Genomic DNA, 14,574 nt, shown 5'->3' with positions numbered 1-14,574 from the left:
GACCAGGTAGTCGGTTGGATTGCAGCAGATAATGCTTCCAGACGGTTAAGCACCACCCTGTCTTCCACAAAGTCTAGTCTCAGTAGCCAAGAGTACGGTCAACAGAATCCTCACCCTAATCCTCCTTCCTCCCACCAATGGAGAGTCTTGGCAAACAAGTGATCCCACACTCGGATATTCCGAGGAGCTCTTTTCATCGCCATTCCTTGATTTGGGCCTCTCGCCAAGCTTGCTTGAAGAAGGACATGAGGAGATCTTGTGCACTGATTCCCAAACTCTTGAGCATCCACAGTCAGAAGGAGATGACGATGGGGAACGGCAATTAGTGTTTCATGTGGATGATAAAGATGAGACACAGTTTTCAATAAGTGCGGTTCTTGTTAGGTCAACAAGTCAGGAGGATGACCAGAGTGAGGAAGTGGAAAAGGAGGTGCTGGATGATGAAATCACTCACCCAACCTGGGAAGGTGGAGAGCTGAATGAGGACAGCAGTACAGAGGGGGAAGGAATCTGCAGCACCACAACAGGCTGGAAGAGGCCATGGGGTGGCAAAAGGAAGAAGGTGGACCACCCCAAACAGGCCCGTAACTGTTCCCTGGAGCACCCCCTTGCAGCAATCTCCCTTGCCAAGGGGTAGGTGTTCTGCAGTCTGGCGCTTTTTTGAGGAAAGTGCGGACGATAAAAGAATTGTCACTAGCAACCTCACCACCAACAGCATGATCCGCCACATGGCATCAAAGCACCCTAATAGGTGGGCTGAACGCCTGGGTCCACATTCACTGTCTGCAGGTCATACTACTGCCTCCTCTTCCCTTATGTTACGTGCTGACCAATCCCCTGTCCAAGAGGCAGGCCCGGATGCCTCCCGCCCTGCACCTGGACCTTTGCAAGCACCATCAGCTAGCACTTCTGTGTCCCAACACAGCGTACAGATGTCCATACCCCAGGTCTTTAAACGAAAGCGCAAATATCCAGTCACCTACCCACAGGCCATAGCTCTAAATGTGCACCTTTTCAAATTGCTGGCCCTGGAAATGTTGCCATTTAGTATTCTGGACACTGAGGCTTTCTGCAGCCTGATGGCGGCGGCCGTCCATCGTTACTAAGTCCCCGGCCGCCACTATTTTTTATGGTGTGCCATCCCCGCATTACACCAGCATGTGTCCCATAACCCCACCCATGCCCTGACCAAATCAGTTATTGGGAAGGTCCACTTAGCAACTGACAAATGGACAAGTGCTTTTGGCCAGGGATGCTACATTTCCCTGACTGCACACTGGGTGAACGTTGTGGAGGCCGGGAGCAAGTCGTACCCTGGGATGGCATAGGTGCTACCGACGCCAAGGATTGCGGGCCCTACTTCCATTAAGATTTCCGCCGCCACCTACATTAGTGGCTGCTCCTCCACCTCCTCCTCCACTTCCCCCTCTGAATTCTCATCTTGCAGCACCAGTCAGCCATCAGTCAGTAGCTGGAAGCAGTGTAGCACTGCAGTGGGGAAGCGGCAACAGGCTGAGCTGAAACTAATTTGCTTAGGTGACAAACAGCACACCGCCGCAAAGCTGTGGCAGGGTATAAGGGACTAGACTGAGCTGTGGCTCTCGCCACTCAACCTACAGCCATGCATGGTTGTGTCTGATAATGGCCATAACTTGGTGGCTGCTTTGGAGCTTGGAAAACTCGCACACATGCCATGCCTAGCCCTTAGTGGTTCAGCGGTTTCCTAAAACCTACACCAATTTTCCTGAACTACTGGTGAAGGTGCGCCGCGTGTGTTCCCATTTCCAAAAGTAATCTACAGCTGCCGCGGTCTGGCAATGCTGCAGCAGTGCTTGCAATTGCCAGCTCACCAACTGTTGTGCGACGTGAGCACGTGCTGGAACTTCACGTTCCACATGTTGGCCAGGCTTTGTGAGCAGCAGAGGGCAGTAGTGGAATACCAGCTGCAACATGGTCGTTGCCTTTCCAGTCAGCTTCCACTCTTCACAAGCGATGAGTGGGCATGGATGTCTGACCTCTGTGAGGTTTTACGCAACTTTGAGGAATAAACACAGATGGTGATCTGTGTTTTCTCATCTTCTCAGCGCGAATTGGATGATGATGAGGAGGAGGAGGAGCAGGAGACGGTTGCCTCCGCTACAGTGGGAAGTACCCACAGCAGGTTTATTCCATCTGTTCAACGTGGATGGGGTGGATGAGGAGATTGAGAGTCATTCTCCTGATGAGGACAGTGAAGTCTTTTCTGTTGGGACTCTGGCACAAATGGCTGACTTTTCCAGCTATTTTGGCCAACACTGATTACTTGTTGTGCACCATTCTCGACCCCCGCTACAAAGATAATTTCTCATCTCTCATTCCTGTGGTGGAGGGGACTAGCAAATTGGTGCAATACCAGAAGTCCCTTATGGAAAAATTGCTCCAAAAATTTCCAGCTGACAACACTGGCTGCAGAGTACTTAGTTCCTTGGGCAACTGAGAAAGGGAGACGAGGGGAACACACAGCAGTTCCAACAGAGGCAGGGCAACACTCTCCAAGCCCTAGGACAGTTTAATGACACCACGCCAGCACCCTCACGCTGATGCGCGGCCTAGTGTCACAAGGAGGGAAAAGTTTTGGAAGATGATGAAGGAGTATGTAGTCAGAGCGATATTTAGTGCTGCTGGGGGCATAATAACTGATAAGCGCATCCGCCTGTCAGCTGAAAATGCTGTCAGGTTGACTCTTATCAAAATGAATAAGGCCTAGATTGTCACTGACTTCTCTACTCCACCAGAGGAAAGCAGCTGAACATAAAGGCACTTTAAATGTGGATTTTATTGTATTGAATGCAATTTATTCCCATGCACCCTTTCCACCACAAAAAAAGGGTATTTGGTTCAATCTTCCTTTTCTCGTCCTCCTCCTCTTCCTCATCATATTAACATGCATATTAGGCTGCCCTCGCCCCTAATGTTTTAGATGGTCATCTCAGCAGCAGACCCACACCCATAATGTTTTAGATGGTCAGATCAGCTCAGCAGCAGACCCTTAAACCTATTGTTTTTGATGGTCAGATCAGCAGCAGGCCCTCGCCCCTAATTTTCTAGAGGGTCATCAGCAGGCCCTTGCTACTAATGTTTTTGAGGGTCACCAGCAGGTCATCAATCATAATTTTTCAAGGGTGTATATGATGCCCTCTTTTATGTATAATAAAGGGTGTACTGGAGTGCCATTTCCTTGTAATTTTTGGCAGCCCTTTCCCTTAGTGCATAGGCTTTATGATTGTAGGAGTTCCACTACCTGAACAATTGTACCACAATGTGAATGAGGCCCTCCTTTATGTGATATACAGGTTCTATTGGATTGCCTCTCCCTTGCAATTTTTGGCAGCACTTGCACTTTATATATAAGTAAATATACAGAAAAGAATGTTTCCTAACAATTTTTCCTCTAAAATCTATTTTATCTTTGGTTTTGTGAGTATTATTGTCAGTCTGTAAAAGTGGCGTACTACTCGGACAACATCGTTCCCAGCAGTGACCTGGGAGTCCAAGATGCATCCAGACATCCTCCCCATGCTGTACCAGAACCATTTCAGTTGTGTTTCCACCAATTTCTGACCTTTTCCTGTGAACCAGACAACCTCCCCTCTTCAGAGCAGGGGGGGTGCCTGGTTTATTGCTCAGTTTCTCCCATTGACTTCCATTGTGCTCGTGTGCTCTGTAGAGCACTCAAGCATCCCAAAGTGTTCTACTCAAGCACCAAAGCACCCGAGCACTTTGGTGCTCGATCAACACTATCGCTGACGAGTGTTCCTACTACAACTGGTTAGTGCTTATCTGGCCAATACTCGGCCAGTGTAAAGGGGCCTTAACACATAAAATGTTCATGAAGTTTTACATTGTGCTAGATAATAGCTGTTTAACCTGTTTAGGACATAGGGCGTACCAGTACACCCTGATGTCCCGATCCTTAAGGACACAGGACGTACCGGTATGTACTATGTATTTCCGATCACAGCTACGCGGCGGGCGGTGATCGGAACAATGATTTGAGCAGGCACCTTGGCTAAATGCGCGGGGGGGGGGGGTCCCATGACCCCCCTGTGTCGTTGATCGCCGGAAACCGCAGGTCAATTCAGACCTGCGGTTTGCGGCATATACCGGGTGCGGCAGCGGCGGGCGGCGGTGCCATCAGGTCCCCGTAGGGCTGTAGGGGGGACCCGATGGCATGGAAGGCAGCGCAATGCCTTCCTGAGGCATCTGCACTGCCTTCCGGTGACGAGCCTGTGAGATGGAATGCATTGTAAAGGATTAGACCCCCAAAAGTTGAAGTCCCAAAGTGGAAAAAAATAAAGTGAAAAAAAAAGTTGAAAAAATTTAGTTTTCCCCCCAAAAAATGTAAAGTTTCAAGTAAAAATAAACAAAAACATAATTTTCACCAAATAAAGTTAAAAAAAAAATGGTAAAAAATAGGGGGGAAAAAAAAGTTGACATATTAGGTATCGCCGCGTCCGTATCGACTGGCTCTATAAACATATCACATGACCTAACCCCTCAGATGAACACCGTAAAAAATAAAAAATAAATGTGCTAAATAAACCATTTTTTTGTCACCTTACATCACAAAAAGTACAACAGCAAGCGATCAAAAAGGCGTATGCCCACCAAAATAGTACCAATCTAACCGTCACCACTTTCCACAAAAACTGAGCCCCTACCTGAGACAATCGCCCAAAAAAAAAATATATGGCTCAGAATATGGATCATTTTTTTTGTTTTATAAAAGCTGTTATTGTGTAAAACTTACATAAATAAAAAAAAGTATATACATTAGGTATCGCTGCGTCCGTATCGACCGGCTCTATAAAAATATCCCATGACCTAACCCCTCAGATGAACACCGTGAAGAATAAAAAAAAAACTGTGCTAAATAAACCATTTTTTGTCACCTTACATCACAAAAAGTGTAATAGCAAGCGATAAAAAAGTCATATGCACCCCAAAATAGTGCCAATCAAACCGTCATCTCATCCTTCAAAAATCATACCCTACCCAAGATAATCGCCTAAAAACTGAAAAAACTATGGCTCTCAGACTATGGAAACACTAAAACATGATTTTTTGGGTTTCAAAAATGAAATCATTGTGTAAAACTTGCATAAATAAATAAAAAGTATACATATTAGGTATCGCCGCGTCTGTAATAACTTGCTCTATAAAAATATCACTAACTAACTTAACTAACCCCTCAGGTGAATACCGAGAAAAAGAAAAACGGTGTAAAAAAAGCAATTTTTTGTCACTTTACATCACAAAAAGTGTAATTGCAAGCGATCAAAAAGTCATACGCACCCCAAAATAGTGCCAATCAAACCGTCATCTCATCTTGCAATATTCATACCCTACCCAAGATAATCGCTCCAAAAACTGAAAAAACTATGGCTCTCAGACTATGGAAACACTAAAACATGATTTTTTTGGTTTTAAAAAATGAAATCATTGTGTAAAACTTACATAAATAAAAAAAATTATACATATTAGGTATCGCCGCGTCCGTGACAACCTGGTCTATAAAAATACCACATGAACTAACCTGTCAGATGAATGTTGTAAATAACAAAAAATAAAAACTGTGCCAAAACAGCTATTTCTTGTTACCTTGCCTCACAAAAAGTGTAATATAGAGCAACCAAAAATCATATGTACCCTAAAATAGTACCAACAAAACTGCCACCCTATTCCTTAGTTTCTAAAATGGGGTCACTTTTTTGGAGTTTCTACTCTAGGGGTGCATCAGGGGCGCTTCAAATGGGATATGGTGTCAAAAAACCAGTCCAGCAAAATCTGCCTTCCAAAAACCGTATGACATTCCTTTCCTTCTGCGCCCTGCCGTGTGCCCGTACAGCAGTTTACGACCACATATGGGGTGTTTCTGTAAACTACAGAGTCAGAGCCATAAATATTGAGTTTGGTTTGGCTGGTAACCCTTGCTTTGTAACTGGCAAAAAATTATTAAAATGGAAAATCTGCCAAAAAAGTGAAATTTTGAAATTGTATCTCTATTTTCCATTAGTTCTTGTGGAACACCTAAAGGGCTAACAAAGTTTGTAAAATCAGTTTTGAATACCTTGAGGGGTGTAGTTTCTAGAATGTGGTCATTTTTGGGTGGTTTCAATTATGTAAGCCTCACAAAGTGACTTCAGATCTGAACTGGTCCTTGAAAAGTGGGTTTTTGAAATTTTCAGAAAAATTTCAAGATTTGCTTCTAAACTTCTAAGCCTTGTAACATCCCCAAACAATAAAATGTCATTCCCAAAATGATCCAAACATGAAGTATACATATGGGGAATGTAAATTAATAACTTTTTTTGTAGGTATTACTATGTATTATAGAAATAGAGAAATTGAAACTTGGAAATTTGCAAAGTTTTCAAAATTTTGGGCAAATTTGGTATTTTTTAAATAAATAAAAATTAATTTTTTTCACTCCATTTTACCAGTGTCATGAAGTACAATATGTGACGAAAAAACTATCTCAGAATGGCCTGGATAAGTCAAAGCATTTTAAAGTTATCACCACATAAAGTGACACTGGTCAGATTTGCAAAAAATGGCCTGGTCCTTAAGGTGAAATATGGCTGTATCCTAAAGGGATTAAAACCTAAAGATCATGCCTGATTTTTGCCATCACAGAAAGTCATTACAGATTTTCCATCACTAAAGGCCCCTTTGCACTGATAGATTAAGCAGACGATTGTCGAAAAGGAAGTGTTCCTTCCTGGAAATCACCTGCTTGTCACTGAAGGAGACCACTGCAGTGATCTCCTACACAGTATGGGGAGGAGCGATCACTAATGCCATAACTCGTCCCCATATGGCAGCAAAGCAGGTTCAGACAGTTTCAATGATGATTTAGGTAACCGCAGAAACAATCACAAAGAGCGAGTGTTTTTCTTGTTTATCAGGTAATCGGAAGCAGCTTTACACTGGCAGATAATTGCTAACGAGCGTTCGTACGAGCGCTTGTTAGCGATTATCTGACTGATGCTCAGCCTGTCTAAAGGGGCCTTTAAACACACAATCCTTAGAATAAAGGGGTCTCATTGCTAGCTAAACACCGGGACTCTGTCACAATGTTTCCTTTTACAGCGATGCTCCTGGCCACCTTTTGTGGAAGAAAATACAACATAGTCAAATTTACTTGCATAGGTTGTTGGCTTTGAATATATTTTACAGCTACTATGTATTCATAAATCTGCAGGTCTCCAAGCTTACATTTACAGCATTCCCAGCTTTTTGGTATTTGTTCAGAGCCTGCTCTGATGATTTCTATTCTGGGAAGTGTCAATGTTACACTAGGAACTGTACCGTAATGTACAGTTGCAAGAAAAAGTATGTGAACCCTTTGGAATGATATGGATTTCTGCACAAATTGGTCATAAAATGTGATCTGATCTTCATCTAAGTCACAACAATAGAAAATCACAGTTTGCTTAAACTAATAACACACAAATAATTAAATGTTACCATGTTTTTATTGAACGCACCATGTAAATATTCACAGTGCAGGTGGAAAAAGTATGTGAACCCCTAGACTAATGACATCTCTAAGAGCTAAAAAATCATGAAATCCAGCTCACCCGTATCAATTGCCTGATGTGAATGATGCCTCGCACAAAAGAGCTCTTAGAAGACCTACGATTAAGAATTGTTCACTTGCATAAAGCTGGAAAGATTTATAAAAGTATCTCCAAAAACCTTGCTGTTCATCAGTCCACGGTAAGACAAATTGTCTATAAATGGAGAAAGTTCAGCACTGCTGCTACTCTCCCTAGGAGTGGCCATCCTGTAAAGATGACTGCAAGAGCACAGTGCAGACTGCTCAATGAGGTGAATAAGAATCCTAGAGTGTCAGCTAAAGACTTACAAAAGTCTCTGGCATATGCTAACATCCCTGTTAGTGAATCTATGATACGTAAAACACTAAACAAGAATGGATTTCATGGGAGGATACCACAGAGGAAGCCACTGCTGTCCAAAAAAACCATTGCTGCACGTTTACAGTTTGCATGTACCACAGCAGTAATGGCAAAATATTCTGTGGACAGATGAAACCAAAGTTGAGTTGTTTGGAAGAAACACACAACACTATGTGTGGGAAAAAAAGAGGCACAGCACACCAACATCAAAACCTCATCCCAACTGTGAAGTATGATGGTTGTGGCATCATGGTTTGGCGCTGCTTTGCTGCATCAGGGCCTGGACGGATTGCCATCAGCGAAGGAAAAATGAATTCCCAAGTTTATCGAGACATTTTGCAGGAGAACTTAAGGCCATCTGTCCACCAGCTGAAGCTCAACAGAAGATGGGTGTTGCAACAGGACAACGACCCAAAGCATAGAAGTAAATCAACAACAGAATGGCTTAAACAGAAGAAAATACGCCTTCTGAAATGGCCTAGTCAGAGTCCTGACCTCAACCCGATTGAGATGCTGTGGCATGACCTCAAGAAAGCGATTCACACCAGACATCCCAAAAATATTGCTGAACTGAAACAGTTCTGTAAAGAGGAATGGTCAAGAATTACTCCTGACCGTTGTGCACGTCTGATCTGCAACTACAGGAAACGTTTGGTTGAAGTTATTGCTGCCAAAGGAGGTTCAACCAGTTATTAAATCCAAGGGTTCACATACTTTTTCCACCTGCACTGTGAATGTTTACATGGTGTCTTCAATAAAAACATGGTAACATTTAATTCTTTGTGTGTTATAAGTTTAAGCAGACTGTGATTGTCTATTGTTGTGACTTAGATGAAGATCAGATCACATTTTATGACCAATTTGTGCAGAAATCCATATAATTCCAAAGGGTTCACATACTTTTTCTTGCAACTGTATGTATCTGAGAACTCAAAACAGCATTGATCATTGCATTCTAGAAGCTTTTATCAGTGTGTAGGTTGACAAAGTGATGAACGTCAATATGCCGCCCTAGACTATGATACAGCACAGACTTTAACTGGAGCAACCCTAATCCAATATATTGCTGCATACTTTTTGTACATATTTTATAAGCATCATATACTACAATAATAAGGCAAGATGCTTTCAATTGCCCACACACCTTCAGTAGCTGGTGGTTAGAGATGAACAAATTTCTTGATATTCTTTTTGAGCCCATTTCTAACAAAGGGATTTAGCAAATTTGATTTTGGTACAAGTCAATTCAACCCAAATCATAACTGCTCAGACTGCCCTGAAAAGTCATTAATGACACTGTGGGTTCTCCTAGGGCTGTATCCAACCCTTTTCAATCTCTTTAATTCCAAGACAGCATTAGTAATGTCAAAGTGACAGTGACGTATATGGCTAATGGGTAAACGGATGATGGCGGGTGGTAACAAGCAGCCTGTTCAATGCATTGTACTGACACTGCACTGTCAGATTTGTCCTCAAATTATCATTATCAAATTTTGGTGACAGATGCCTTCTTCTCTGTCTTCTGACTTGAGTGACCTCAATGGTGGACCTTTTATTTGCAAGATTTATCGAAACTCAAAAGAATCAGACGGAATATAAATTTTTGAAAAATTTGAGACAAATTCAATTTGTTTGGAACCAATTTGCTCATCTTTACTGACAGTCAAACCCAAATTTGTCCAACAGCTATCTCTTCTGGCTCTCCAATATACATACAAACTTGGGTCAGCCAAGTGTGTATGTGTTTAAAATGAGGTGAGAGGAGAAAGCCCGTCAGATGCTTTGAAGGCGGCTTATCTAGTCAAAAGTTCGCGCCGGGTCCCATTTATTTTAATGGCAGACGAACCTGAAAAACCTTCAGCTCATATTTGCAGCCAAGAAATAATTACTAGAAGTGCACAAATAGTCCCACAACATGGACAGTGACATACCAGATGTATTATTCGAATTTGCAATCTCCATTCATTATTTTTTTCAATGCTAAATATCAGCAATATAATTTTCGAGTACGCGCATGCGCAAATGAACTATACGGTACCCAAATGCACTATAAAGAAAGTATATTGGTATATACCACCCCGCTTCAATCAGTTTTTTGGGGGGATGACTGGTATATCACATCAGTAGAAATTATTTGTTCCAATAACGCTTGTCCCACTATATACCTGCAGTATCGCAGCAGAACCGCACACAACTGCTGCACAATACAAATGCACTATAATATACTTTCTAACATAGAAAGTATATTATAACATTGTACAAGGAAGGCAATCCATTAGAATATACATAAAGATAAAACGTAACCTTTAGACCCGAAAATGCGGTTGCGGACAGCACATTCCGGCCCCATTGAAAATTAATTGGGCTGCACCCATTCCGCAAAATTGCAGAACGGATGCGGACCCATTTTGCGGACGTGTGAATAGAAAAGATATCCCTCAAAATGAAAATAAATTAAATTATTAAAGTTAAGCAAAAAGCATAGATGTGGTAGGCAATAACAAGTCCTCGGCGGCACTAAATCAGATGCTCGGCGGCACCAAATCAGAAACCATATGTCCTTCCACAATCCGGGGGGTTCCAGTGCACATCCATGAATCCCAGAGGGAAAGCAAAAAACATCTATCCCTGGGCTAGATGATGATGTGGTTTTGAAGGACAGGGTGGGCAAAGAACTGTCCCTGATATTGCCCTACAGGGGGGTGCTATTCTGGCCCTGATAGCCTAACCACAGACCACCCGCCCTGATAAGAGCGACCTTGTCCGGAACCTTACCCTATATAAAAATGGCCCTAGTAAGCCCCTAGCCCCTAGGCCCCTGACTTCCAGGTAATCACTATATAGATCTATGTGTTTTTGACTCATTATAAACGTATATTATAAGTATATCACACCCCTCAGTATATAACACCTATCGATAGCACACCTATACTAGTCCTTAAAATGACTTTTGTGGCCCTATTAGCTAGCGTTTGGTGTCCCTAACAGCCTGTCCCTGCTCCACACAGCAACCTCTCCCTACACTGGCAAAACACTGAATGTAAAATGGCGGCCATTAGGTAGGGGGTATGTGTATGCGCTAAAACGTCTTAATTGGCTGTCCTGTACCACCTGATGGATGTGTCATGGGTCAAAGTTCTTCACAATGTAAAAGAATATGACGGGCGCGAATATCTCCATATGTTCGCATGTTCGGCGAATCACGAACACGCAAAGTTCGCCGCGAACCGACCGCCGGGCGAACCACAAGGCCATCTCTACTAGTCAAAATGAATTGTCTGGGAGAGTCAGGAATGCCCCATACTCATTTAGATTATCACCCTGCCCCACAATAATCAGCCTGACATAACACAATAGGTATTGAGGGTCTTAAGGAAGAACAGAAGTGTTTAAGGGATTTTCCAAGACCATAAAAAAAAAGTACCTGCAGAAAAGGTTATAAATTAACCAACCATTAATCAGTAGTTAGATCTAGCGTCAGTCTATTAGGAAGCTCCAGTGGTCATTTTTTATTTTACCCTTCCTACAGCGAAGATAAGCCCATCCATACATATGACTTCTCCTGACAATCACTGGCCTCAGCAGTCACATACCAGGCATGCAGTGAGTGATTTTTTTGCAGTGATCACCTGTATGTATGGCATGAGTGGTGCGGCACAGGATTTGACAGGTCGCATAGTCATTATATAACTTTTCCTGCAAGTACTTCTACTCAGACAACCCCTTTAAGTATCATCTATAATCATGTAAGAGCATAACGCCTTTACAAAATGATAGATTTAGCAATGAAAACGTAAAATGGTATTTGTATTTTCACAGCTCACAGAAGTAATTAACACAGTATGTTTTATTTCCTGAGCGTCGCAGACCACATTCAGGCATACAAGCCAACGTATTATTTAAAGCACCACCAAATTCATACCGTGATTAATGAGGCATAGAGTGCACTGAAGAGATTTGCTTTTCAGCAAGGTGACCCCATAATACAAGTGAATTCACATGTTGCTTTGAATACTACGCTGATTTCACAGCAAATTAAATAATGATGTCCTAAGAAGTTATGTGCCCCGCAGGTATAAATTCATTCTAGTCTTCAGTGTCTATGTGTCTTGTGAATTTGTTACATTTTGCATGTGTAAAGGTTAGTGGTTCTTCAGCTTTTGTGATACTATGACTGCCAGCATGCCCTGAGTGCCTTTAGCTCCCACGGGTTTTAGACCACTGTTGTAAGCATAGCAAAAAAATATGAATTAATAACTAAAAAAAATAATAATATAGATTCAGAGAGGTCTGTGAAATTATAAAAATGCAATAAGTTCACACTGCTACTGTGATCTGATAGAGGATGGAGGTCTGTGGAAACGTAGTTAGTGTGAAACGCTATCTGTTTGGCATCTTTCATACATGTGCCGATGTATTTTATGTAATAAAGAGGACATTTTCATGGGCGGGTGCCGGATTTTTCATCTTTGAAGACTGGATTGCATATGACTGGATGCTGAGCCCCACCGTATAAATTGTATTTCGATCCTGATAAAGTTCCACAGAGTAACATAGAGTTGCAGTGATTGGAACAAGAAACAGGTAGTGTAGACTTGCCGGTTTTGGTTTGTTCAACTGTGATCTGATCCATCAAGTTTATGGAGTGCTTAAAGGGAATCTGTCACCACAATCATGGAGTATTATCTGAAGTAATACATGAGTGGTACTACAGATAAGGAGGCCAGATCACTCATTTTTATTTTTCTACTGCCTCCTATATTGGCGCTGTCAAGCGCTCAAAGCTGCTGTGCATGCGCACATGAGTCCTCTCCATTATCGTAGAATGGCACATCAGTCCGGACTGTATATTTCAGAGCAGATCTAAGTGCACACAGCTGGGGAATAGGAGGCAGTAGGAAAATAAAAATTAGTGCAGAACTATTTGTGTATTACTGCAGATAATAGTTCAGAAATGAGATGACAAATTTCCTTTTTAAGGGTATGACCGCACAGCATGGTCGTTATGCGGTCTATGCCAGGTCTATCTTAGAAACCAATTTTGCCATTGACTTCTAATGAAAATAAGACACTGGAATTCTGACTGAGTCAGTAGGATCTAGTTGGCATCTTGTTTGGATTAGATATTCTTGATGGGGGAAAAGTCTTTTGTGGAGGACTTTTCCTTTGGTCAAAAATAACAGATCTCAGACGGAAATGGCTAAAATGGATGCAAAATAAGCGGATGCTCAAAATAAAGTATCCATTTTTTTATGAGCTTCTGATGGATCAGAAGAATAGAAAACTAAACAGTGACGTGAACTAGCCTTCAACAAAAATGGCAAATTGGATTATAGCCAAAGGGTGGTGTCACACACTTTTTGTGTGGCAGCTTTTTGAGGCAAAGTCAGAACTGGGTTGGAGAGGAATAAGAAATATTATACTGCCTCCTGCTGGATCTACTTCTTAATTTGCCTCACAAAAGCTGCACCAGAAAGCTGTATGTGACTAGAGATGAGTGAATTTCGATTCAAAATTTTAATTCAATTAGGGTCCATTTCTGCTGAATCGACCATCCAAGTTAATTCAGGGCTGAGTAAATATGACTAAGAACACTATCTTTCGAAACGCGTAGATCTTTGGGAATAAGTGGGAGCCAGTGTCACTGTTTGCTGTATCCACATGAATTTTGGTGACGAATAAAGATCGGGATTATTCACTACGTCCATATTTGGTGCTGGAGCTTTTTTTCTATCTTGAGTAAATATGACCCAAATTGAAAATTCTCAGATTTCCTGGAAAACTCTCACTAGCTCACTCTCTCTGAAAATTCGGGTTTGGTAGAATCAGAACATTTTCACAAATTCAGATCAGAATTCAGATCGAATTTCTGAAATTTAGAATCAATTTTATCCTCTCTAATTCTGACCTTGTGTCTCAGAAAGGTGGTATTTTTATATATTTTTTTAAAATTTTTACCATTATCAGGGCTCTTCCATTTTAATTTGCAATCTCATGTAAAACTGCTAATGTAAACTTAGCTTATTAGCAGACGGTGGTAAATTTGCTGACTTTGTAGACATTTATAAATTTTATCATTCGAAAAGGCAAAACAGAAATATTCTTATTTTTGTTGCTGTTATTACTATTATTTAGATGATATACAGCTTCTATTTTACAGCGAATGGCTTCTTTCAAGAAGCACAATTATCATCATCCTTCTCTATATTGTATTTGTTAGACATTTATAAGGGTATTTAATGCTGTAGCTGCAAAACTGTATAGTGCCTTTATTCATAATAATAAATTCACCGGACTAGCTGCCGAGAGTTGAAGCTTTGCACAGATTTGAGTAAATAACCTCCAATGGAGTTTTAAGTATGCAAAGGATAAACACGCAACCTGTTCCAAATCCTGTTATTTGTGTGATGAGTGCTCTATCTTTTTCCAATACTTCAAAGTAAAGGTCACATAATAAGCAAAGTAAACCTATAACCAACAATAACCCGTGCTATTCCCTCTAGTCCAGTGGGGAATTAAGAGATTAATCTAAACAATTTGAAAAATTATCTTGCATGAAGGAATGCCAATATCCTTTGGGTAGCAAAAGCGGGAGCACGATTTCCAAGACACT

General features: G+C 41.6%; 1 protein-coding gene across 2 annotated transcripts in view; it reads right to left on the bottom strand.

Annotated features, from left to right (window-relative positions):
- The window catches only part of DPP6 (dipeptidyl peptidase like 6), a 1,686,142-nt gene that overhangs the window by 673,274 nt on the left and 998,294 nt on the right, over nt 1–14,574 (bottom strand). The gene's annotated exons all lie outside the window — the stretch shown is intronic.

Source organism: Bufo bufo, chromosome 5 (genome assembly GCF_905171765.1).
Source record: "Bufo bufo chromosome 5, aBufBuf1.1, whole genome shotgun sequence".
Lineage (NCBI taxonomy): Eukaryota > Metazoa > Chordata > Amphibia > Anura > Bufonidae > Bufo > Bufo bufo.
The sequence above is the reverse complement of the archived record's forward strand: the minus strand, read 5'-3'. Positions and strand labels throughout refer to the sequence as shown.